General features: G+C 38.3%; 1 long non-coding RNA gene across 2 annotated transcripts; it reads right to left on the bottom strand.

The window, feature by feature from the left end:
- Positions 1 to 424: 424 nt before the first annotated feature.
- Positions 425 to 19,068, bottom strand: LOC102115566 (uncharacterized). 2 transcript variants are annotated; one of them, XR_010584916.1, is made up of 3 exons: positions 18,673 to 19,068; positions 17,590 to 17,739; positions 425 to 13,884 (listed from the first exon to the last, which is right to left on the bottom strand). It is a non-coding gene; the product is annotated as an uncharacterized lncRNA (long non-coding RNA). The 2 variants fall into 2 exon arrangements; XR_012431785.1 differs by having other exon boundaries at positions 425 to 12,155.
- Between the last annotated feature and the right edge of the window lie 8,860 nt (positions 19,069 to 27,928).

Genomic DNA, 27,928 nt, shown 5'->3' with positions numbered 1-27,928 from the left:
GGCTAATGGGAAGCCTCTGTAATTGAGAAGTTTTTCCTTGGGAAAATATGTATTATTTGATTATGTAAGGAATTGATTATTGTCATGTTTTATTTATATCTAATCCATTGAGTTTATTAATGTCTAAATCAATGAGATGATCACAAAGGAAAGTTTGATATTTTCTCCAAAAATTTGGTGTCTACACTCTGTTTTTCTATAAAATGAACACATTTTCTTAAATTTTAGGAAGACAGTAGTCTTCTATAAGTCTTCTATAACCTGGTCCATGGACGTGGCCTTACTGGAAGGCATAAGTGAAACTAATCATTGCCGTGAATAAGCTGCCTCTGACTCCTCTTGTGCCCCACTTTCTGCTCAGTCCTATTACATTCCCAGCCACTGCTGTAATAACCTGTTCCACATGAGTTTTTTCACTGAAAACTCAAAATACATGCAACCCAGAAATGTGAATGAATTAGGAGGCCAATAGATAAATTACTTCCTTTTCTATCTCCCAGGCAGATAGGGCTAAGATGTATTTTATAAGGCTTTCCAGAAAACGTCATGTGATGAACATCAGTCACATAGTGGGGTCAACTCGATCATGCATCCTTGTCTTAGTTTTTTTTCCTTTCCCGTTTCACTCTACCTATCCTTCATTCCTGTTTCCTCATATCACTTTAGGGAGAACTTCAGCTAAGATGAGCATAATGGGGCAATTTTTAAGGCTTAACTCCTCCCCATTCCGTAGCTCTTAGTATGGTAAACTGGTAAGGGTGGCCAAGTTTGTATAAAGGACCAATGAGATTCTAGGAAAGAAAAGATTAAAATGTCCTTCTCTTTGGGATTAAAGATTATTAGAATGACTCCGATTTATAAAGATTGTCCCAAGTAAGGCTGATCAGCAGCAGAAGGCACTCAGGGCCCTTAATGTGAAATTTGTCATAGGAGTAAGGGTGGATTTCAGTTGTTGCCGTAGACCAAGGTTGAGCACAGTGTGAGGGTCAGGCTGGAACTGCCATCTAACCCGGACTTTGTGAATGCACTTGGGGCAGGTTACCTGTGCCTATGAGTAAAACACAGGCAGCTGTAAAAATGAGAGTCCAGTTATCAGGCAGTATAAGCCATTACAGATAAGGGTAATCCTGAGGGGAGCTGCTTCTGTTTTCTGCTTTCCCTGTAAGCTGCTACGCTGAGCAGCAATGTCAGAATTAATGCATGTGGTCATCAGCAGATGGGCAGGATTATATAAGGCCTTTACTGTGTGTAAAACAAGATTCTGCAGTTTCTCCCTGCCAGAGACTTTTGAAACCAGGGCTGGGGCCTAAGAACAGAACAACTGTGGCAATGGTAACATCAGGGGCTGCTGCTTGGATGGAAGCATCCTTACCCTGAGGGGAGTGGGCCTGGAATACAGATGAGTCAGCACGGAGCACTGGAACCAGTTGACTGAGGCAGGATTGAATCAGGAAGAAGAGAGATAGGTTTGTAGTAGTCAAGAAAGAAGCCGGACTTGCAAAATGAGTCTTTCAGGCTTTATGTAAGGGTAGCAGACAATTAGGAGGCACTATCCTATGAATATCTCATCACCCAAGTTCCATGGATTCTTCCAAGTCTCATTGAAAAACAAACAAAAATCTTGTCATGCTTCTGATCCTTCTGGTGACTCAAAAGTGGGAAAATGAAGCTATTAAAGCAAGAGATTATGACAGTTACAACTTCTTGACTCTTAGCTATTGTGGCTCTATGTGTTTTTGTTTTCTTTTGTTTTGTTTGCGACAGAGTCTCGCTCTGTCGCCCAGGCTGGAGTGTGGTGGCTCGATCTCGGCTCACTGCAAGCTCCACCTCCCAGGTTCATGCCATTCTCCTGCCTCAGTCTCCTGAGTAGCTGGGACTACAGGCACCCGCCACCACGCCCGGCTAATTTTTTTGTATTTTTAGTAGAGACAGGGTTTCACCATGTTAGCCAGGATAGTCTTGATCTCCTGACCTTGTGATCCGCCCGCCTCAGCCTCCCAAAGTGCTGGGATTACAGGCGTGAGCCACCACACCCAACCCGGCTCTATGTTTTTTTAAATTTAGCTGAACTGCAATTACAGTTCCCTGAATCTCCTTCCTTTTATGGTTCCAAGCTACCAATTGGTCATAAGAAAATTCTGCATGGGGCTAAAAGGCAGGAATAAAACAATGGTCATGTTTATGCTTGAAGGATTGGTACAGAGTTAGGATTGGTTGTAGCTCATGCACCTTATCACAGGTGTGCTGGCTTACCTGGTTGGTGTGGGGCAGTAGTCGAGCACTATTCTTCTAACTCTGGCGAGGTCTCATCCTTCACCTTCTGTGAACTGTGGGCCAGGATTCTATTTATCTCCAGAAGAGGATTGGCATCTCCAGCAGATGACTCTCATTAACCAAGCAGGAAGCATGGACGTGGGTCCCAGATCTCCTCAGAGGTTCCAGCTGGTCCTGCTCTTCCTACTTAACAGCCACCTTTCTTTTTTTGGCACAGCAAGCCCTGCTGACATCAGGCTCAGAACTAGATGCAAACACAATAGCCCCACATCTACAGTTTCACCAGCTCCCACAATGTTAAATGGTAAAATCTCTATGAGAAGCACCATATTTTCTGTCACTCCTGGAACATTCACTTCTCTGATCAATTCCTGCTTGATACCATGGACAAAAACAATGGTTTCGATTTCACAACTTTGGGCAAGAGGCATTTCAGCCCGCTTTGGCCTGATGGTACTTGTGCTACATGGGGGTATAGGTGGGGACAGGTGGGGTTAAGGTAGGAATCGTGATTTGTGAGGAGAAGGTTCTCCAAGGGGTGTCCCTTGTGTGAATACAGCAACATTACTAAAAGAATATAAAAATACACTCTACAGGGAAATGAGGAGTGAGGAAGGTAAAGGGAGCAGACTGGGGACAAATTGGAGAGTCTGCCTCTTTAAGGGGAGGCAGCAAATCTGAAACCTATTATTATTAGGTGAGAAGAATGAGAAGAATGACATCCAGATTGCTGGATCTGATTTCATAGAAGGTTGGAAATTCAAGTTCTTACACAAAATTTCCCATTTTTAATTGATTTTATTTAATTTTTAATTGTTAGGGATACACAGTAGGTGTATATATTTATGGGATACATGTTTTGATAAAGGCATGCAATGTAATACACCATATGGGGTACACCTTTTGATAAAGGCATCCAGTAATAATCACATCAGGGTAAATGAGATATCTTTCACTTCAGGAATTTATCATTTTTTTATGTTGGAAACATTCCAATTCCACTCTTTTAGTTATTTTAAATATAAAATAAATTATTGTTGACTGTAGTCACCCTGTCGTGTTATCGAATATGAGGTCTTATTCATTCTTTCTACTATATATTTGCACCTATTAACCATCTGAAAATCCCCCAAGTCCCCTGTTATCCTTACAAGCCTCTGGTAGCCATCATTCTACTCTCTATCTCCAGGAGTTCAATTGTTTTAATTTTTAGCTCCCACATATAGTGAGAACATGCAAAATTTGTTTTTCTGTCCCTGACTTATTTCACTTAACATAATGTCCTCCAGTTCCATCCATGTTTTTGTGAATGATAGGATTTCGTTCTTTATTATGGTCAAATAATATTATATTGTGCATATGTATCATGTTTTCTTTATTAATTCATCTGTTGATGGACACTTAGGTTGATTTCAAATCTTGCTATTGTGAATAATGCTGCAATAAACATAGGAATGCAGATATTTCTTTGATATAATAATTTTCTTTCTTTGGGATATATACCTAGCAATGAGATTGCCATGTTACATGATAATTTTCTTTTTTTATAATTTTTTGAGGAAACTCAATACTGTTCTCCATAGCAGCTGTATTAATTTATGTTCCCACCAACAGTGTGTGAGAGTTTTCCTTTTTCCATATCCTTACCAGGACTCCTCATTGTCTGTCTTTTTGATAAAAGCCATTTTAACAGGAATGAGATGATAATTCATTTTAGTTTTGATTTGCATTTCTCTGATGATTAATAATGCTAGCATGTTTTTATATACCTGTTAACCATTTGTATGTCTTCTTTTGAGAAATGTCTATTTGGGCCTTTTGCCCATTTTTAATCAGATTATTAGATTTTTTTCCTATTGAGTTATTTAAGCTCCTTGTAGAGTCTGGTTATCAATTTCTTGCCAAATGGTCAGCTTGCAAATATTTTCTTCTATTCTGGGGATAGTCTGTTCACTTTGTTGATTGTTTCCTTTGCTATGCAGAAGCTTTTTAGCTTGATGTGATCCTATTTGTCAATTTTTGCTTTGGTTGCCTGGGCTTGTGAGCTATTACTCATGAAACCTTTGCCCACTCCAATGCCCTGGAGAGTTTTCCCAACGTTTTCTTTTAGTAGTTTCATAGTTTTAGCTCTTAGACTTAAATTTGTAATCCATTTTGATTAGATTTTTATATATAGTGAGAGAGAGGGGTCTGTTCACTCTTCTGCATATGAATATCCAGTTTTCCTCACACCATTTGTTGAAGACACTGTCCCTTCCCCAGTGTATGTTCTTGGCACCTTTGTCAAAAATGAGTTCACTGTAGGTATGTGTATTTATTTCTGGGTTCTCCATTCTGTTCCCTTGAGCTATGTGTTTTTATGAAAGTACCATGCTGTTTTGGTTACTATAACTCTGTAATATAATTTAAAATCAGGTAATGTGATTCCTCCAGCTTTGTTTTTTTTTTTTTTTTCCCCCTCAGGATAGCATTGGCTATTCTGGGCATTTCGTGGTATCATATAAATTTTAGGATGTTTTTTCTCTTTCTACGAAGAATGTTATTGGTATTCTGACTGGGATTGCATTGAATCTGTAGACTGCCTTGTGTAGAATAGATAGTATAACAACATTGATTTTTCCAATTCATGAACATGGAATATTTTTCCATTTTTCTGTGTCCTCTTCAATTTCTTGACCAATATTTTATAGTTTTCATTGTGGAGATCCTTCATGTTTTGGTTAAGCTTATTCTTAGATATTTTATTTTATTTATAGCTATTGTTAGTGGGGTTACTTTCTCAGTTTTTTCTTTTCAGATTATTTGCTATTGGCATACAGAAAAGGTGCTGATTTTTATGTGTTCATTTTGTATCCTGCAATTTTACCCAATTCATTTATCAGTTCTAATAGTGTTCTGGCAGAGTCTTTAGGTTTTTCCAAGTATAAGATCATATTATCTGCAAACAAGGATAACTTGACTTCTTTTATTCCAATTTGGTTGCACTTTATTTCTTCTCTTGTCTAACTGATCTAGTTAGGACTTCCAGTACTCTGTTGAAAAACAACAGTTAAAATGTGCATCCTTGTCATATTCCAGATCTTAGAGGAAAGACTTTCATGTATTCCACATTTGATACTAGCTTTGGGTCAGTTATGTATGTGTTTTATTGTGTTGGGGTATGTTCCTTCTAGAGCCATCTTTTTGAGGATTTTTATTATGAAGAGATGTTGAATTTTATTGAATGCTTTTTCAGCATTGATTGAAATTATCATATGTTTTTTGTCCTTCATTCTGTTCATATGATGTATCATATCGATTGAGTCACATAGGTTGTAACATTCTTGCAGCCCTGGCATAAATCTTACTTTGTTGTGATGGATGATCCTTTTATTGTGTTGTTTAATTTGGTTTACTAGTATTTTGTTCAGAATGTTTGCATCAATGTTCATCAGAGATATTGGCATGCTGTTTCTTGTTTGTTGTGTCTTTGGTTTTGTTTTCACGGTAATACTGGCCTCATAGAATGAGTTTGGAAGTGTTCCCCTGTCCTCTATTTTTTTGCAATAGTTTGAATAGTGTTGGTTTTGGTTCTTCTTTAAATTCTCGGTAAAATTCAGTAGTGAAACCATTGGGATCCAGAATTTTCTTTGATGTGAGACTTTTTATTATAGCATTCATCTCATTACTTGTTATTGGTCTATTCAGGTTTTGAATTTCTTCATGATTCAATCTTAGTAGGTTTTATATATCTAGGGATTTATTTATTTATTCTAGGGTTTTCAATTTGTTAGGATATAGCTGCTCATTGTTGTCACTAATGATCTTTTGAATTTTTGCAGTATCAGTTGTAATGTCTCATTTTTCATCTCTGATTTTATTTGTGCTTCTTTCTTTTGTCCTACATTTGAATAAAACTTGCCTTTCAAAAATTTCACTTTTCATGTTTTTCGTCTTTCATATTTTTGTTACAATTTTAGCTATTTGTGCTCTGATATTTATTATTTCTTGTATCTACTAATGTTCGGTTTGGATTCCTCTTGCTTTCTGGTTCTTTAAGATGCATCATTAGGTTGTTTATTTGAAGTTTTTCTACTTTTTTTTTTTTTTTTTGGAGATAGAGTCTTGCTCTGTCGCCCAGGCTGGAGTGCAGTGGTGCGATCTCAGCTCACTGCAAGCTCCACCTCCCAGGTTCACACCATTCTCCTGCCTCAGCTTCCCCAGTAGCTGGGACCACAGGTGCCCACCACCATGCCTGGCTAATTTTTTGCATTTTTAGTAGAGACGGGGTTTCACTGTGTTAGTCAGGATGGTCTTGATCTCCTGACCTCATGATCCTCCCACCTCAGCCTCCAAAAGTGCTGGGATTACAGACATGAGCCACTGCACCTGGCTGTTTTTCTACTTTTTTAATGCAGGTACTTACTGCTATAAACTTTCCTCTTAGCAATGCTTTTGCTGTATCCCATGGGTTTTAGTATGCTGTGTTTCCATTTTCATTTGTTTAAAGAAATTTGCTTTATAATCTCTTTATTGACTCACTCCTCATTCAGAAGCATACAGTTTATTTATATATGTTTGTATAGTTTTCAAAGTTCCTCTTGTTATTGATTTATACTTTTATTCCACTGTGGTCAAATTACTTAATATGATTTCAATTTTTTTTTAGTTTTTAAAGACTTGTTCTGTGACTTAACATATAGTCTATTCTCAAGAATAATCCATGTGCTGTGAAGAATTTGTATTTTGCAACTGTTGGATGAAATGTTCTCCAAATATCTATTAGGTCCATGTGGTCTATAGTGCAGATTAAGTTTAATGTTTCTTTGTTAATTTTTTGTATGTCCTATGCTGACAGTGGGGTGTTTAGTTCTCCAGTGATTATTGTATTGAGGTCTAACTCTCTTTAGCTCTAATAAAATTTGCTTTATATATCTGGGGGGTCCAGTGTTGTACATGAATATATTTAAAATTGTTATTTCCTCTTGCTGAAGTGACCCCTTAATCATTATGTAATTACCTTGTCTCTTTTCATAGTTTTTGTATTAAAATATATTTTATTTAATGTAAGTATAGTTACTCCAGCTTTTTGTTTTTATTTCTTAGGTTTTCATTTGCATGTTATATCTTTTTAATCCCTTTAGTTTTAGTCTGTGTGTCTTCATAGGTGAAGTGAGTTTCTTGTAGGCAGCATATATTTGGGTCATGTTTTTTTTTTTTTTTAATCCATTGAGCCATTTCATGTCCCTTGATTAGAGAATTTAGTTCATTTACATTCAATGTTCTTATTGATAGGTAGGAATTTACTACTTTCATTTTGTTCTTTGTTTTCTAGTAGTTTTATGGCCTTCTTTCCTTCCTGCTTGCCTGCCTTCCTTCCTGTCTTCCTTTGTGGAAAAGTGATTTTTCTCAGGTGGTATGTTTTAATTTCTTGCTTTTCATATTTCATGTATCTACTTTTGTTTATTTATTTACTTAGGGCTACCACAATGCTTGCAAATTACATCTTATACACCATTTGTTTGTTTGTTTGTTTGTTTTGAGACTGAGTCTCACTCTGTTGCACAGGCTGGAGTGCAGTGGCATGATCTTGGCTCACTGCAAGCTCCACCTCCTGGGTTCACGCCACTCTCCTGCCTCAGCCTCCCGAGTAGCTGGGATTACAGGTGCCCACCACCATGCCCGGCTAATTTTTTTTTTTTTTTTTTTTGTATATTTAGTAGAGACGGGGTTTCACCGTGTTAGCCAGGATGGTCCTGATCTCCTGACCTCGTGATCTGCCTGCCTTGGCCTCCCAAAGTGCTGGGATTACAGGTGTGAGCTACCACGCCCAGCCCCATAAGCCATTATTTTAAACTGATGACAATGCATGACAATTTAACTCTGATTCTAAGAAAAAAAAAAGCAAGCAAAGAGAAAACTAAAAAAGACTGTGTAATTCAAGTTCATCACCCCACTATTTAACTTCTTGTTGTTTCTATTTATGTCATTTGTACTATTTTTAAATAAGTTTTTGTAGTTATTATTATTTTTTGAGACAGAGTCTCACTCTGTTTCCCAGTCTGGAGTGCAGTGGCGTGATCTCAGCTCACTGCAACCTCTGCCTCACAGGTGCGAGTGATTCTCTTACCTCAGCCTCCTGAGTAGCTAGGATTACAGGTGCACTCCACCATGCCCAGCTAATTTTTGTATTTTAGTAGAGATGGGGTTTCACCATGTTGGCCCACCCGGTCTCAAACTCCTGACCTCAAGCAATCTGCCCACTTTGGCCTCCCAATATGCTGGGATAACAGGCATGAGCCACTGTGCTTGGCCTACTTATTATTCTCAATAGGCTTGTCTTTTAGTCTTCATACTCAAGATATAAGTAATTTACATACCACAATTGCAATGTTAATGTATTCTGTGTTTGTGCACTTACTGTTATCAGTGAGTTTTGTACCCACATATAATTTTTTATTGCTTGATAATACCCATTTCTTTCAGATTGAAGAACTTTCTTTAGCATTTCCTGTGAGACAGGTCTGTGTTGACAAAATCCCTCAGCTTTTGTTTGTCTCAGAAAGTGTTTATTTCTGCTTCCTGTTTGAAGGATATGTTGGATATATTATTGGATATAACGTTCTTTTTTTTTTTTTTTTTTTTTTGAGATGGAGTCTCGCTCTGTCGCCCAGGCTGGAGCGCAGTGGCTGGATCTCCGCTGACTGCAAGCTCCGCCTCCCGGGTTCACGCCATTCTTCTGCCTCAGCCTCCCGAGTAGCTGGGACTACAGGCGCCCACCACCTCGCCTGGCTAGTTTTTTGTATTTTTTAGTAGAGAGGGGGTTTCACTGTGTTAGCCAGGATGGTCTTGATCTCCTGACTTCACGACCCACCTATCTCGGCCTCCCAAAGTGCTGGGATTACAGGCTTGAGCCACCGCGCCCGGCCTGGATATAATGTTCTAAGACAAGATTTTTTCCTTCTGCACTTTGAATATGTCATGCCGCTCTCTCCTTGCCAGTAAGGTTGCCACTGAAAAGTTTGCTGGCAGACATTGGAGCTCCTTTGTATGTTATTTCTTTCTTTTCTGTTGATGCTTTAGTATCCTTATCCTTGACCTTTAGAAGTTTGATTATTAATTGTCTTATTTAGGTTACATGTGCTTGATGTTCTATGGCTTTCTTGTACTTAAATATTGATATCTCTCTCTGGATTTGAAAAGTTCTGTGTTATTATTTCTCTGAATAAACTTTCTACCCCAGTCTCTCTTTCTATTTCCTCTTTAAAGCCAGTATCTCTTAGATCTGTCCTTCTGAGGCTATTTTCTAAATATTGTAAGTGTGTTTCATTCTTTTTTCTTTTTTGTCCTCTGACTGTGTATTTTCAAGTATCCTGTCTTCAGCCTCGGTATTTATTCTGCTTGATTAGATCTGCCGTTGAGAGACTCTAATGCATTTTTCAGTTTGTCAACTGAATGTTTAAGTTCCAGAGTTTCTGCTTGACTTTCTAAAAATTTCAATCTCTTTGTTAAATTTCTTTGACAGGATTCTTAATTCCTTCTCTGTATTATTTTGAAGTTTGTTAAGCTTCCTTGAAATAGCTATTTTGAATCCTCTGTTCTGAAATGTTACATATGCCTGTCCTTCTGGGATTGGTCCCTGGTACCTTATTTTAGTTCAGTTGGTGAGGTCATGTTTTCCTGGATGGTCTTGATGCTTGTGGATGTTCACAATGTCTGGACTTTAAAGAGTTTGGTACTTATTTTTATCTGTGCAGTCGGGGCTTATTTGCACCATCCTCCTTGAGAGGGCATTCCAGGTATACAAAGAGAATTGAGTGTTGTGATCTAAGTTTTTGGTCACTACAGTTGTATCTGCACTAGATGGCACCCCAAGCCCCGTAATGTTGCAACTCTTACGGACTCACGTAAGTATGGGCTTGGATAAAGTCTGGAGAAACTTTTTTGATTACCAGGCAGAGTCTCTTATTCTCATCCCTCAGTTTCCACCAAACAAATGAAGTCTTGCCATGTTGAACTGGAGTTGGTGAAGGGTGATGCAAGCAATCCTGTGTCCACCACAGCTGGGACCGTGCCAGGTCATATGGAAAGCCATTATGTTACTGAGCCTTTCCTAAGGCCTGTGGTGACTACTGCCTGGCTACAGATGACATTTATTCTAGGTCTAAGGGCTCTTTAGTCATAAAGTGGTGAATACTACCAAGACTGGATCTTTCTCTTTAGGGCAGTGGATTCCCTTCTGTCCCAGAGTGTGTCTAGAAATTCCATCAAGGAGCCTGGAATCAGAGGCTTCAGGTGCTTGCTGCCTTACTTATTGTGGCTAAGCTTATATCCAAGTTGCAAGACAAAGTCCTCTTTACTCTTTTACTCCTTTTACTCATTACTCTACTATCCTCAGGCAGAAGGAGTCTTTCCCTGAGCTGCACTGCCTGGGGTTGGAGGAGGGGTGATGCAAGAACTCCCTTGGCCACCCCATCTGGTGTCTCACTGGGTCACATTCACTCCAAGTCCACTGGCTCTGAGTCCAGTGCAGCACAAGGACTTGCCAAAGTTCTGCAGTCCTTGTGGACTGCCTTTAATATTTATTCAGGACTCCATGGCACTTTAGTTTCTGGTGGTGGGGCCAGGCAAAACTCAGGCTCTTGCCACTGGAGTGGAGGAGTCCCCTCTGGCTGGGGCTGCTTTAAATGCTTCTTCCATGGTCACTGGACAAATTCTGCCCTATGCTGTGTTCCACTGTGACAGGGCAGGACTGAGTTTCACTGCCAGTTCCTGCAATCATGTCTCTCTCCCTCACCCAAGCATACAGATTCTCTCTTCATGAGCTGCCAAAAGATGAGGAAGGAGTGATGTAGGCAATGCAACACTGTCGTTCCTGCCCACTTCAGTGCCTCTTTCCTTGACATAATGTTAGAACCAGCTACCGTGATTGCTTACCTGACTTTTGTATCTTATGGAGATGCTTTCTTGTGGGGATAGTTGTTAAATTTGGTGTTCCTCCATGGGAAGAATTGCTAGATTGTTCTATTTGGCCATCTTGCTTCCCCCAAATTTCCTAATTTTAAGTGCCTATAACAACAACAGCAAAGTAATAATAAGTTTAGAGAAAAAAATCAATGTCTAAACTTAACAAATTCTGTCTATAGGCCAGATTTGGTCCAGTGTAAGCATGAACTCCAGTCAAATTATCTGGATTCCAATTTTTGCTTCAGGATGTACTAGATACATAACCTCACAAGTTAGTTCTGTTACCTCAGTCCTTAATATATAAAGTGAAACAAATAGCACCAACCTCCTACAATGTTTATGAGATGAAATGAGTTTCTAATATATTTCCATGTTTCTGAGACACCACTAAAAACAAGATGCATCATTATTTTATGTGCCCCTAAGAAAGAAAAGATGGCTGCTAATTAACCTATGACACAATGCTTTCTTATCACTCGGAATTGTTGTTTTATAATTATTTAAAGAGCTCTTTCAGAGTTATTTTCACAGTAATTTTTATCATATGTCACTTATGGGCGTGTGTGTGTGTGTGTGTGTGTGTGTGTAAGAAATACTAAGTGAAATAATTTGGTTTGTATTCTTAAAACCTCCCCACATTATTAGTCTGACATGAATTAGTTTTCCATTGTGATTTAAACACAGTATTATTGTTGGTGCTATTAGCAGCACTGGTGATGTAGCAGTTAAAAGAGTGCTCCCCATTGTCTCCTGGAATTTTTTCTAAGTCACTGAAACCATAACGAGAGTTTTCATGTTGGCACTTTCTTGATCTTACTAGAAGATGTCAATGGAGAATTTTCAAACAGGAAGACTTGTGATCTTTCTTTAAATGGTCCTTAAGTTAAAGATTGTTGGCTAAACATTCAAAGGATTTCAATTGTTCCATCACTCACCTAGAATAACAACAAAAAAGTTTGTGCATATACAAACATCAACAGCTACATAATCACTGCTGTTTTTCTGAGAATTACTGTCAAAATTTTATTAATTATAAGATATTTTTGATTTTCCTGGATGATAAAATGTAAAAAAGCTTATTTGAAAAACTTTAGATAAAGAAATATCAAAGCATTTGATAAATAAAAATAAATTTTTATAGAGAAAAAAGCTAGTCTTTTCACTCAAGTCTCGGCTCCATCATTTATTATCTATACAGCCTTCTTTAAGACCTTGACCTTTTTATCTATAAAACAAACATAATTTGACTTGCAATCGTTGCATGTGACTATACATGGGTGAGTGGATGGTCACGTGCAGAGCATCTTGTGTATGTCAATTCAGCTATCTGAGTCTGAGGGCTGAAAGAACCAAAATTGGGGAAAGAAAGAAACATCAAAAGATTCATGAATTAGATATCTTTGGAAAAGGCAGACCAAATTTAAAAATTTCCTCAAAGAAGAAAAAACGGATATGTAATAATGGTTTTGCCCAATAAATGTAACCTGTTGAGAACAGAGGAGAAAAGTTGATGAGGAAAGAGAGGAAATAGCACAAAGAGAGAAGCATATGCCTACACTGGACATTCTGGTTGGGTGATCTCAGAAAGCTTGAGTCAAGGTCCATCTGTCTGACCTGGGATGTGTGTTCACACAAGTCCAGGAACAGTCATTGTTTGTAACGCTGAAGACTCTGGGGCCTCCTTTTTCCATTAAACTGGATTCCAAAGTCCCTCCTGTCAAAAAAATAAAACAAACAAACACACAAAAACAAACCACTGCTTCAGCTTTTTTGGTTATTTACAAACTGGCCTGTTGGCCTCTTCCTTACCCTAAGCCCCTGGAAGTATCTGGACTTAGAAAATGAGGTCAGTGCCAGAGAAAAGTAAGGCAGAGGGAACAGCTACCTCCCTCCTGCCCCACATCCAAGGATCACAAATGATTCGGAGAGCTGAATGAGGCATTGTATATTTCATTTACAATGATTGTACAACAGCTGTATAATCGATGTTGTTGAAGATATGAATGTTGCTCAGAGTGTAGCATAAATGTCCACAGTGAGCTGCAAATGTGAATAAGAATGGCCTTGCCTGCATAGTAATTGGTATTATTACTGGAATGAATGGGAAAGCCACATATGGATGAATGGGTGGGGCTACAAAAGGGTGCAGCCTCAGAGACAAATGGTAGCTTTTATTTTCTCTTATCCATGCCTGTTATTTCAAATAACCATCCACAGTGGGTGGAGGAAAAGGGATAGGAAGTAGGAATATAGTGGAGAAAGAGTGAAGCTGCTCATCTACTACTTTATATCATGCCCCTTCCTGTTTTCCAGTGCCTACACTTATTAATTATAACAGAGTATATCACACATCCCCTCCTGGAAAAACAAAATCTGTCTGTTACAAAGGGTAGAAGGATAGACTCGGGTGAAGGGTGTGGGGGTGGGGGGAGACATAGGGAAGAGAAACACTTCAGGTTAATTGGAGCTGAGAATATAAAATACTCGTCTTAAAGTGTGTGCTTCAGTTATGAGAAGGAAAGTGTCGAGATCATAATGTTTTCTGTGCAAGATTCAACACAGCATGGGTGTTTTAAAACAAGCAGTAATCATTTCTCATGGAGAAATTATAAGCAGCAGCTCCAGGCTCAGGACAAGCGCATGGGAGAGCCGTTCTTTTCATTTCTGTAGAAAGGCACAAGGAGAAACACGGTAGTTAGCAGATGAGTCCCTTGAACCAAATGGCAGAGTTAGTGACATACAGAATTATATAGTTCAATTTACTCATTGCTTTATTCATTCAGAGAGAAATGACACTGAATTCTCCTAGAATTTTGCATATTAGGAGGGAAGAAATTTTGGTTTTAAAAATCAAACTGTGTGGCTTCTGCAAAGGTTGCAAAGCAAATTGGTCAACTTCATAATCAGGAAATAACAGAAAATTGTTAAATGATTTATTTGGCAAAGCTGGCTATGTTATTTCTTTTAGAGAAGAGACTTTTTGAGCCTGATACAAAAACAGCCTCTGCCCCGATAGACACAGTTTTTGTTTGCTTGCTGTCATCCTGGGTGCACCTATGTGGCATCTGAATCACTATTAGGTCTCTGTTTAAAGATTCATTTTTTGCTAGAAATAATTTCTCTAAAGTAATAAACAATGCACTGCATAACACCACTTTAAAAATTCTTAGAAATAACTGCAAGGAAATTAGTTACAATTATTCACATAGTTCCTCAAAATGGTAGCACATGAGAAGAAAGAGGGGTCCCTCTCACCCGTTTTTTGAAGACCATCTTTGTTTACTTCATTCCCAAGTATTAAGAGATTGCATGATCCATTTGCATAGGATAACTAACATATACCACATCATTTGCACGTCTGCAAGTACACGTGAGTAACCGTAATTACACGTGACACCAATTACTCTATTACTTTGTATTAAATTATAATGGAAAATTCCACTAGAGAATTGAAGCCTAATTGCATCTTAATTTGCATAATTTTGCATATTAATTACATCTCAGATGAATAATAAATTTCAGCAGATTTTTAATTTATGCATAGACACAAAAACAAGTGGAGAAATAATTTAGAAAAAAATACCAGCAACTATTACTTAGGGCATTCAACTAATTTTGCTTAGTTTAGCAAAACAAAACTTGGTTTGTTTAATATAGCATCTTTAGACTGATTGCTGTTTATTGCACAATATGTCAGTCTTGAAACATAGGTGCAGGCATGGTTATTCTTAATAAAAAAGTGTTCAATTATAGCATTTTAAGTTTGATTTTTTATATTTTGATAAAACTGTCTCAGAGATAATATTGTTTCATTGGAAATATCTTTGTGATACATTTTGATTGAGACTTAATTTCTGTTGCAGTTATTTTAAATTCAAGGGATTATAAAAATAGAATATAAAAATATCTTTGTGAAGGAGATCACTAATAAAATATATCAAGTGTTTTCTTTCTTGAGTTTACTATGAAGTCACTCAAGATTGTTTTAGTGATTTTTGTATGAATGATTCAGAGTGAGAAATTCCATGTGTTTCGTTTTATAGCATATAACAATTTAGAGGAATGGCTTTCAAAGATTACTACTATTTTCTGACTGTTTTCTTTGTTTGTCACTGCTTGCACGGTAAACAGTAACATTTGTTCTTAATTGCTAGAGACCTGGGTTTTAAATTTAGTCCCCTTTACTTTGGATTTATTAAATAAACAAAAGGTATATTTCTCAGAGTTAATTAATGCATTTTAGTTACATAGCTGTATCTAGGTTGACAGTCCTTAAAAAAAAGAAAAAAAAAAACCACCGACTTAGTGTTCCTCAAATGAAAATATGTAACTGAAAATTCACTCAGTGTTCCTCAAATGACAATATGTAACTGAAAATTCATTTCATCTACTTCTTGCCTAAACCCAATCTGTATTGCTTTATACCTGCTGCCACTGTTAAAGGATGGGCGGAAACCTTTAGCTCTGCCTCCACTAAGTCTAATACTATGATCATTTGCCAAATTATACAAAAGGAGAGGATGACACGTCCTAATAAATCAGGAAACTGTCAGGATTAATAATCTCAGCCGTCATCTGTTTTCCTATAAAAGCCCTACTGGCATCAAATATTTTCCAGTTTGTTTTGCAGTTCTGTTGGTGCGGAAACTGGACCTGTGCCAGCCTGGTGCCGTGCAACCTCCAAGAAGCCATTCTATATGTCTTTTATAACATTAGTCTAAATTTCACAATTGTGCTGGTTCACAGGGCGGTAAGCAAGAAGTCTTTACAACATATGTTCCCCTTCTCCGGTTACCAATCATTGTTACGATTTGCTATTTGATAGGCAATAGTTTGAGCTTAAAGGCTTAGATTTGTCTTTGTTTCCTAATAGTTCAGTATTTTCTGTTTGTGTCAAAAAAGTTTGCCTTATTCTTAGGCAAGCTAGAAGCAATGGAAAAATAAAAACTCACCAGTGCTTTCTTTATTACATGAATTTCTATTAGGTGCTTGACTCTGGTCTTTGCTTTCTGTTGCCAGGTTACAGTCCTAGGAACACCTTTGATTGTTTGTATGTTTAAAAGCAGAAATAGTTCAGCTATCTAAAATATAACTGAATCGATGACTGCATCTGGTTTTTTTTTTTTTTTTTTACTTTTTTTGTTCAATCCTTTTGACCAGGTTCTTATATTAAAGAGAGGTTTGAGCTGGATGAATGCCTCAAACCAACCCAGTCTTTCCAACATTTAAACAATGGTTCCCTCTTGTGGCTATGCTTCAATAGTGCGATTTAAGAACGGAGGAAAGTAAAAATCTGGTGACTATTAAACAGATTTCGACACAGCATACTGTAGTGATCTACTTGCACCTTGTATTTAGAGGCATTCCCAGAACTCTCAAGTTTTTCTGACTTATTTTCAGTAAGGTATAAGTTTTGGTGTTTGGGGTGAAAGAACAGCCAAGCATCCTGATGCTTATTTCCTGGTGGTATTAGAAAAATAACTCTCCTATAGGGGATAGAGTCCACATTTTAGGACATTTTTGAATATGTTAAAGTGTATGTTGGAAAAAAGGCAGTTGAGGCTGTCTCTGTAGCTTTAGAAATAAATTTATAACTTCACTATTAAAAATATTAATGATTTCCTAAAGGAACATCGTAAGTGTACAATTAAATCTAGATTATGCTTGTCCTTTCAGATTTTATCCTCAAAGATCATCTGAGAGGGGGTAAAAATCTTACAATTAACCAGCTCCTCTAAAATGATCTTTCCAAGCACCTTTGATATATGCTTTTAGAGATTTATTTTGAGTCAGATTTCCCCAGGGGCCAGCATCTTACACTCTCCAAATTACCGTGATAAAAAGCATTCTTCTGACACCGTAACTGTAAACAGCCCACAAATACTTTCTGTCTGTGTTAAGCTATGTTCAGAACAGCAACAGCCAAGAGCTGTCCCTTAAGTAGATTTTTTTTTTTTTCCTGAAGACTGTGTTTAATGTAAAAGTAAAGTGTTGTTAGTAACAGAGACAAGAATCTGCACCACGGTCATATGACTGTGTCTACAAAAGATTGCAGCCATCCACGCAAGTCGGATGCGATGTGTTTTAGTACACTTCAACATTCTGAGTAATTACAATGCCGACTTTCAATTCTACTTTAAGGATCCTTTTGAAAGAATGAAAGCATTCGTTCTTGTCAAGCCATTTTCAAGCCACAGTCTTTCTCATTCACCACAGAGTTTAAGTATTTGAAAGTTTAACATGGAAAATGAGGCTCGGGATGGAAACGGACATGATTTCTGTGTGTCGAAGGAGGGTAATAGAAAGAGAGCTGGTCGTCCAGAAGCAAGAGTATGGCGATAATATAATTACCGACAACATATCACTTACTCTTCCGATTCCAAATGAACTCCTTCCTTTCCCTCCCTCAGCTAGAACAGGCTCAGGCACCAAGTTACAAGTCTCTTCACTTCATTGCTGGGGCAGCTCCGCAGGTTTTGCTCATGAGCCTCCATTTTGTTTAGAAGTGCACACCTTTCCCTTGTTAATAAAAACACAGGCATTTAATTGTTAACTATTCACCTGCAAGATGAGTCACATCAAAAGCTCTCATAAGAGAGGAAGCTTATATATTAAGGAAATAGGACTAGCATCAACTTAAGTTTTAGTACAAATTCCAAAATTGAGAAGAATGATTTTCCCCCCCTTAAAATAGTGAACTTAAAAAGCAAAGTTATTTCCCATTTTGGTTTCTGATGCCACTGTCTACCATGACTGGGCTCGGGAGGCACCTTTGCACACGCATTTCCTTTTTTCACGTTCAACCCAGGTCTGGTCTGAAGCTTCCTGTGGAGTTAATGCCCAACCCACTATAATTCTTTCCCTTGACTTTTTTCCCTTTCTTTTTGTTCATTAAAAAGGTGTAAGATTAGGCTGGGGGTAGTGGCTCACGCCTGTAATCCCAGCACTTGGAGAGGCCTAGGCAGGCGGATCACCTGAGGTCTGGAGTTCAAGACCAGCTTGGCCAACATGGTGACACCGTGTCTCTGCTAAAAGGAAAGATACAAAAATTATCCAGGCGTGGTGATGCTCACAAGCTGAGGCATGAGAATCTCTTGAACCTGGGAGGCAGAGATTGCAGTAAGCCAAGATCATGCCACTGCACCTCAGCTCAGTCTCAAAAAAAAAAAAAAAAAGAAGAGATATGATTAAATGAAACAAAGACCAGGAAATGTTCCTCCACAAATGTGTAGTGATTACCTTCTTGTGGGTATTGAAAAATGTCCATCAACTGGTTTTTTATATGAACTGTACCGTCAAACTGTTCATTGCTCCTTGCATTTGCTCACTTTTTGTCTCTGCTTCTGTCTGTCTCCCTCTCTGTTTGTCTGTTTCTCTCTTTCTTGTTGAGATTATCAATGTAATATACTTGCACAGGAAAAATAAAACCTAAAAAGCCAATTGGCTTCTTACCTTCCTCCTTCATTCTCTTAGGAAATCACAGAGCCCCTTGGAAGTTGGCAAAACAAAGAAGGAATAGGGGAACTGTAACACAGAGGAATCAGAATTTAGATTTAATGATCCAGTAAAATGTCAACCAAATATTCAGGCTTTGAGACTGACACTTATTTGCCAGCTTTTTATTAATATTTTGCCAAAAAATGGTGAAAGAAGTCCTGATAATTACCATATATTCTGATCATTGTTTAATAAAGGAGACTTTAGCAACAAAAGAACAGATAGAACATAATCTCAGAAAGAAAAAAGACATCCTTTTCCATTAGCTATATTTAGTTTTTAAAAATCATCACATTTATCTCATTTTTCTTCTTTTTATCCTTTATGCTTTTATCAATTAGATTAGCTAAACTTCAGTATACAGTAGTGCTAGTCTATAGACTAAAATCTGGAACACATAAGCTCACTATTTGTTGTTCTTTAGAGTCCTGCTCAAATTTACCTCTTTCAAGAGATTCTCCTTAATTTCCCATGTGAAAATAAACAGTTGTTTCATCTAAGCTCCTACATATTATTTTATTTTCATCCATTTTATTTTGAATTTGATTGATACTGCACTTACCTCCATCTCCAGATTGTAAACTCCATGAGGTCAGGAATTCTTATTACTTATTCATTTTTTAAGGAGCACTCCATAAATGCCAGATGACCAAATGAACCCAAATCTGACAGAAAAAAGATATGATTTATGCAAGAGCTGATTTTTCCTTCCACGGAGCAGTAATTCCTGGTAGGCACATAGAAGGGGGGTTAGAAATGTTAGGAAGTGAAATCGGTCACCTTCACATCATGCTGGCAATGCCACAGTGCCTAAAAGGAAGATGTAAATTCTCCAAATTGTTCTATTTATATGTATGTATTTATATATGTGTGTGTGTGTGTGTCTGAGGATTTAACTTCCAACCTCCAGATATGTACACACACGTAAATACACACACACACATTACACACATACACATCGAGTTACTGGAACTTTGCTCCAATTAAGAACACAACCCAAAGTTTCAATATGGAGAGGAAAATATGTATTTTTATTGGCCTTGCTCTTGGCTAGCCACTTTTATTTTTCAGATTCTCTTTGCTAAACCTGATTCCTGGTGTGCTATGGTACAAAGATCTGTGGCTGTCATGGGGTTGCAGATTTTAGAGTTAGAAAGGTGTTAGGAATTGATCTGTCTCCACTTTCCAAATGTATGGAAAAGGAAATGGAGACCGAGGAAGACAAAACATCTAGGTCTTCGGACTTGCCAGCCAGTGCTTTTCCCACTCAAACTATTAAATTGACAGAAGGGAAAATCATGTGGCAATTTGTGCTTTTAAAACAGAGAATTTTTAGAGGCAATCTAATTATTTTTATATTACATTAAGAAAGGAAGAAAGGGAAGAAGAGCGAGGCACCAAAATCAAGAAGGTAAGCTCTTTGGAAAACCTGGTTTTCATCAGCTGGTCATAACCTCTGGAGTGAAGACTGGGCCCAGAGGAATATTCCGGACCGATCTATTCTTGGCAGAAACTGCTTTTTGGGTGAGTAAGCCGCCCACTAGCCTTTTTTTTTCTCCCATCATCTAGATAAAAATGAGTGTTTAAAAACTGTGCTAAAATTTTCAAAAACACCTTAAAAAGATTCCATTACTTAAAGTGATTTGGATAATTGTGTTCAATGGTAGCCATTATTTAAAAATATAATTAGTTGCTGAACTCAGAGAAGGAGGGAAATTTCTGCAGGTGTTTCTCATTATTTGCTATGCATACAAAATATCTGCATAAATTACCATTATTATTCCAATGTATACTAAGAGACAATAAAGCATTAGCAAGCAAAGAAGAACGTTGTTGACCCACAGACTGTGAGAGAGAGGCCTGGATGCACAGTAATAGTGTGTTGGCCTTCAGTGCTGTTGCTGCACATGTGCTACCGCATTCAGGATTAAAAGAAACAATTTTGCACCTGTAACAATGTTACATATGGAATGTAACTCCATCAGAAAGATATTTAAAATAGGAGAAGGGGCAGGGAGAAACAAAACAACTGGAAAAAAATAAGGCTATAATTGTTTCAAAAGGGTGACACACTTAAACTAGGTATCTCGGATTTCTTTGAGCTTAAAGCCCTAGCAGAACAGACAACTGAATTTTTTTAAGTATGTGGTGCATTTGCCAGTTTTCTTTCATTATTGTTAGGGTTTGATGGCAATGTTATTGTCAGTATGGTCCAACCGAACTCTCTACGATGATGGAAATATTCCATATCTGCATAATCCAGCAGTAGCCATTAGTCACATGTGGCTGTTGAGTCCCTGAAATGTAGCTGGTGCAACTAAGTAATTGATTTTTTACAATTTAATTTTAATTAATTTAAATATAAATAACCACATCTGGTGGCTAATGTAATGGACAGCATAGGGAAGTTAGTTGCACTGAGTTGTCCTTGTCAATAAAAATGGTAACTAATATCTTTTGAGTACTTACTACATACCAGGCACTGGGCTAAATATTATCTCATTTAATTAACACCACAACTCTATGAAGTAGGTACTTTTATGCTTGAGAAGACTGAGGTCCGTAGAAATTAAGGTATTTGTCTTGATGTCACCAGACCAGCATATGAAGGAGTCAAGATATAATCTAGGCAGTCTAACTCCAGATTTCTCCCTATGAACTCTTGTTAAGGTGGCATCAAGAAACAACACACTGCTGAATTTACTCTACTAATCCACAATAAATCAACTTCTGTCAGTCTCTAATATGAAATCAAATGATAAATGAATATGTGTCACATTGGAAGTAAAGATTATCCAGTGATCAATCCAACTCTTACGATTGACAAGAGGGAGGCCTAAAGCAGATGAGTTCAAACGTGTTAGTGCTTAGTAAGCTTAAAACCAAGGTCATTGTAATATATGCAAATGTAGCGAGTGTCCCAAACTGCACGTAACATAGCAAACACTCATAAAATGGTGTGTGTGCATCCTCCAGGGAAATCTGATACAGCGACCAAGAAGGAAGACTTGGAAGAGATGTTGGGACCTGATCATTTGGTGATGAAAAGCAAATGAAAAATACTGCCTGGAGGCTGGGTTCGGTGGCTTACACCTGTAATGCCAGCACTTTGGAAGGCCAAGGTGGGTGGATCACCTGAGCTCAGGAGTTCAAGGCTAGCCTGGGCAACATGGTGAAACCCCATCTCTACTAAAAATGCAAAATATTAGCCAGGTGTGGTGGAGTGCACCTGTGGTCCCAGCTACTTGGGGGGCTAAGATGGGAGGATTGCTTGACCCTGGAAGGTGGAGGTTGCAGTGAACAGAGACTGAGATTGTGCCTCCAAACTAGGTCACAGAGTAAGACCCAGTCTCAAAAGAAAAAAAAAGAAAAAGAAAGAGAAAGACTGAAAGAAAAGAAAAATACTCATTGGGAAATGAAAGTAAGCCACTAACAATTTGATACATCATTCTGCTTTTCATTTATAATTCTTGCATGATATGAGTAACACTCTGCTGATATAATATCCCCAGCCACTTATAGTTCAAGAGTTCACAAACCAGTTCATGTTTCAGGCCCATCCAAACAAGAGACTGCTACTAAGGGATCAAAGGAGAAAACAAGGCAGAAAATTGGTACATCTTATTTTTAATAATTCCCATATTATAATGGATATTAACAAAAACCTGTTTTGAATCTTGCTGCCATAGCTTTTAGAATAATCTTAAAATTCATGCAATCTTTGTGGGGGTTCTGTACTTCTACATATATTTTGACTAAAATCGACTAGAATCTTTTGTCCAGATGGTAAAAGAAAACTTTCTTTTTGCCTTAGCTAGGTGCTTTACACATCTTAGGTAGGCAAAATTATTCATATTGGACTTCAGAGAGATTAAGTAATTCACCCAATGACATCCAACCAGTGAGTTAGAAAATCAAGATGTGAACTCAAGTTCTGTGTCTATCAAGTTCCAAAAATTGTGTCTATCAAGTTCCAAAAATTGTCACTCTCTACTGCTCTGACCTGCTCCCCACTGCCATACAGTATTGTCTGTGATCTGGGCTTAAAATTATGAATATAGTTGTATTAGTCCATTTTCATGCTGCTGATAAAGACATACCTGAGACTGGGCAATTTACAAAAGAAAGAGGTTTAATGGGACTTACAGAACCACATGGGTGGGGAAGCCTCACAATCATGGCAGAAGGCAAGGAAGAGCAAGTCACATCTTACATGAATGGCAACAGGCAAAAAAAGCTTGAGCAGGGAAACTCCCTTTTTTTAAAACCATCAGATCTTGTGAGATTCATTCACCACCACAAGAACAGCACAGGAAAGACCTGCCCCCATAGTTCAATCACCTCCCACTGGGTTCCTCCCATAACACATGGGAATTGTGGGAATTACAAGATGAGATTTGGGTGGGGACACGGGGCCAAACCATATCATTCCACCTCTGGCCCCTCCCAAATCTCTTATCTTCACATTTCAAAACCAATCATACCTTTCCACAGTCCCCCAAGTCTCAACTTATTTTGGCATTAACTCAAAAGTCCGCAGTCCAAAGTCTCAACCATGACAAGGCAAGTCTCTTCTGCCTATGAGCCTGTAAAATCAAAAGCAAGTTAGTTACTTCCTAGATACAATGGGGGTAGAAGCATTGGGTAAATACAGCCATTTCAAATAGAAGAAATTGGCAAAAACCAAGGGGCTACAGGCCCCATGCAAGTTTGAAATCCAGCGGGGTAGTCAAATCTTAAAACTCCAAAATGATCTCCTTTGACTCCGTGTCTCACATCCAGGTCACACTGATGCAAGAGGTGGGTTCCCATGGTCTTGGGTAGCTCCACCTCAGTGGCTTTGCAGGGTATAGACCCCCTCCTGGCTGCTTTCATGGGCTGGCTTTAAGTGTTTGTGGCATTAAGGTGCACTGTGCAAGCTGTCGGGGGATCTACCATTCAGGAGTCTGGAGGATGATGGCCCTCTTCTCACAGCTCCACCAGGCAGTGCCCCAGTAGGGACTCTGTGTGTGGGGGCTCCCACCCCACATTTTCCTTCTGCACTGCCCTAGCAGAGGTTCTCCTTGAGGGCCCTGCCCCTGCAGCAAACTTTTGCCAGGGTATCCAGGCATTTCCGTACATCTTCTGAAATCTAGGTAGAGGTTCCCAAACCTCAATTATTGACTTCTGAGCACCTGCAGGCTCAACACCACATAGAAGCTGCCAAGGCTTGGGGCTTCCACCCTCTGAAGCAACAGCCCAAGCTGTTGGTCCCTTTTAGTCAATGGTTGGAGCACCTGGGACACAGGGCACCAAGTCCCTAGACTGCACACAGCAGAGGGATCCTGGGCCTGACCCACTAAAGCATTTTTTCCTCCTAAAACTCTGGGCCTGTGCTGTGAGGAGCTGCCATGAAGACCTCTGACTTGCCCTGGAGACATTTTCCCCATTGTCTTGGGGATTCACATTCAGCTCCTCATTACTCATGCAAATTTCTGCAGCCAACTTGAATTTCTCCTCAGAAAATTGGATTTTCTTTTTATCAAATTGTCAGTCTACAAATGTTTCAAACTTTTATGCTCTGTTTCCCTTTTTAAATTGAAGGCTTTTAACAGCACGCAAGTCACCTCTTGAATGCTTTGCTGCTTAGAAATTTTTTCCACCAGATACCCTAAATCATCGCTCTGAAGTTCAAAGTTCCACAAATCTCTAGGGCAGGGGCAAAATTCTGCCAGTCTCATTGCTACAACATAACAACAGTCACCTTTACTCCATTTCCCAACAAGTTCCTCGTCTCCATGTGAGACCACCTTAGCCTTGATTTCATTGTCCATATCATTAACAGCACTTTGTTCAAAGCCATTCAACAAGTCTCTAGGAGGTTCCAAACTTTTTCACATTTCCCTGTCTTCTTCTGAGCCCTCCAAACTGTTCCAACCTTTGCTTATTACCCAGTTCCAAAGTCACGTCCACATTTTTGGGTATAGTTTCAGCAGTGCCCCACTCTACTGGTACCAATTTACTGTATTAGTCTGTTTCGTGCTGTATGTCATAAACACACACCCGAGACTGGGCAATTTACAAAAGAGCAAGGTTTAATTAGACTTACGGTTCCACCTGGCTGGGGAAGCCTCACAATCATGGCGTAAGGCAAAGAGGAGCAAGTCACATCTCACGTGCATGGTGGCAGGCAAAGAGAGCTTGCACAGGGAAACTCCCATTTTTTAAAACCATCAGATCTTGTAAGTCTCATTCACCACCACCAGAACAGCACAGGAAAGACCCACCTCCCCCAATAATCCAATCACCTCCCACTGAGTTCCTCCCACAACACGTGGGAATTGTGGAAGTTACAAGATGAGATTTGGGTGGGGACACAGAGCCAAACCATATCAATAATCCAGTCTCATTTTTGGTATTCCACAAAATCAGATCTTCAAAGACACAAACCAATTCATCAGATTTGCATAACAACATGCCTCAAAATCCTGGCTAATTCTGTTCCTTTCAAACTAAATGAAACTTCACACTCTTTTCCTGCCCCCAGCCTGTGCCGTCTCCCACAAAACTTTCCTAATTTCTAATTCTTCACAGGAATTTTACTGCACACCTGCCCCATCTGCTTTTTAGGATCAAAACTAATTACCCCCTTGAGTTCTCACAGTCATTCCTCTGTGTTTGCATCTATTACACTGTATTATGGTTGCTATTTAAGTACCCGTGTTCTCCACTCCACCACTCAAAGTTGCATTTTATCCTCTGCTCCCTTTTTGTGTGTGTGTCTTCAGTAACTGACAAAGTGTCTGCATATAATAAATGCTTAAATATTTGTTGAATTCAAATGAACTAAATAAAAACAAGCAAGTTCACACAAACTTCTCCAAATATGAATTAAACGAGGGTATACATTTTCACACTGATAATAATGCTATCAAATGAGCCAGTTATAACAATGATCTCTTTATGATTGTATTTACATGGTATTTTATAACAGTTTGGTTCTCACTTTGTTTCCCAACAAAACAATGAGCCCTTTAAAGTTATTATTTATATTAGTATAGCACATATGTTAAGAGCACAGACTCAAATTTATAAGTAAATAGTGCTCAGGTCTTGATTTAACACGGTGACTGATAGATGACATGGAGACATCAATGCCACTGAAAGAAAAGTTTAATGTCATTCACACTTTGAGAAACAAGAGGTGTGGCATGCCATGCAGGGCCACAGGAAGAGACAGCAGATTTGGATAGGAGACAGAAATAGGGCTTTGGAGGAAGCCTAGGCCAGAGGTTTTATTGGTGTTTCTGTAGGAAAGGCAAGGTGGGGTAGAATAACATGTTCAGGATTGACTAGTTTGAATAATTCCAATGGGCTTTGGGCTATGGGAGTGGTCTTAGTTGCCTGGTATCTGACCCTGGAATAATTTAGGTCAGAGGAAATATTGGCTTGGTGTATGAGACTACATAAAGCAGGTGGTTGGAGATTAGTTGGTTTGGGTATGAAAGGTATGCTCATGGCCTAGCCCTTTGTTATCTCTAAAGAGTGGCTCACCCTTGGAAGGACAGACTTCACTGACCATCAAGATTTTTAAGATTTCAAAACATAAGATACAGAAAATGAAAAACATGACTAATACAATGACCTTGAACAAGTTGCTCAACCTCTCTCATTTTCCTCATCTGTAAAATGGGGATAATAATTACAACATCATAGGGTTGTGGTGAGGATCAAATGAATTAATATACATAAGACAGATAGAACAGTATATGACATATACAATATGATGTAAAAATTAGCAATAATATTTGTCACTACATACAACACCTCCCAAAATGCATCCCACAAGATAGGAGGTGCTTGAAAAGTATTGAATGAATGAACGTAGGAATAAATGAAGAAGTCCTCAGGATTACATACCTTAGTGTTGAGCAACCAACATTTCAATTTCTTAGAAACAGAAAAATAATTTATGGGTAAAGCTGGTCCTGGAGTGAAAAAGATGAACTGAATCTAGCGAAGGAATAAGATTCTCACTAACTAAAGCTTTTGTTGCTGTTTTCCTATAGTGCATCTTTTAGTCCATCTATCTCTGTCTCAATATTTAAGGCAGGCATTTGTCTTTCCGGTTTCTTTTGGCATCACTGCAGTCATCAAATGGAACATAATTTCCTTCATCCATAACCCAGTGAAGTTTAGTTGGACTTGATACCACTCCCAATTTTAAAAAGAAAATTTGCATCTTCAGACATCAGCAGCATGAGGCAACCTAAGAAATAAGTGTGCATTAGGCCTCTAAATAGACTTTTCCTTTATTATCTGTATGTAGCATGTACCTAATGGAAAATGAAGCGACAGCATCCATCTCCTTCTACTGGCATTACAATTTAAAGGAATCCAGTGAACTGTCCTTGTTAAAGCATAGGATCTAGTACGATTCTTTACTTCTAATGAACCCAGCATTTCAGATGCACAGATCTTTAGAATTGGTGAACTGGATGTTTTTCCACCCCCTGGATTTCCAAAGAAGAAAACAGATTCCAAGGCCCCATCTGCCATCTCTTGTCAACAGTCCTGGAAAAAGGATTCATTTCTATGTATTTAGGACACCCAGAATAATGTCTTATTTTTTGAAATCAGCGTGGTATCCAAATGAAGGCAGCCATTTTACTAGTATTAATACAAAAAACTTACTTCAGTGAACAATGAGGACTTGAAATATCTATCTACTATATCCCCAATGCCAAGAGCATGGAAGAGATAATCTATGTTACAACATGGATAAGTAACTAATTTTCTTATTCATAGGTACAAATAGCTGTGTTGGAAACAGCATCAGTTGGAGACTTTGGGGCCCAAATCTGCCAACCTCTAGATGTGTGACTTTATGTAAACTATTTAAATACTTGAGGTCTCTGTTTTCTTATCTGTAAAATGAGGGGATTAAATCAGATGTTCAAGATCTAACATTTTCTGATTTTATGAGAGGATTTATAATCAAACTTTATGGTACTAATTACCTGCAGGTCACTTAAGTAGGTCTGATTATCAACACTAATTCACATGGACTTAATATAGAATTAACCAGACCACATGATAACCTCATAAACATACTCTTTATACACTTTTAATCTTTTGGGGTTATTTCCTATAACAAGAGGTCCAATTTAAAAATGAGTTGAGTTATAGGCCTTTATATAGCATTCATTTCTACACACTTGAAATAGAAAAT

The sequence above is a fragment of the Macaca fascicularis genome, chromosome 2 (genome assembly GCF_037993035.2).
Source record: "Macaca fascicularis isolate 582-1 chromosome 2, T2T-MFA8v1.1".
In the NCBI taxonomy this organism is placed as follows: Eukaryota; Metazoa; Chordata; class Mammalia; order Primates; family Cercopithecidae; genus Macaca; species Macaca fascicularis.
Note: the sequence above shows the minus strand (reverse complement) of the source record. Positions and strands in the feature narration are given on the sequence as shown.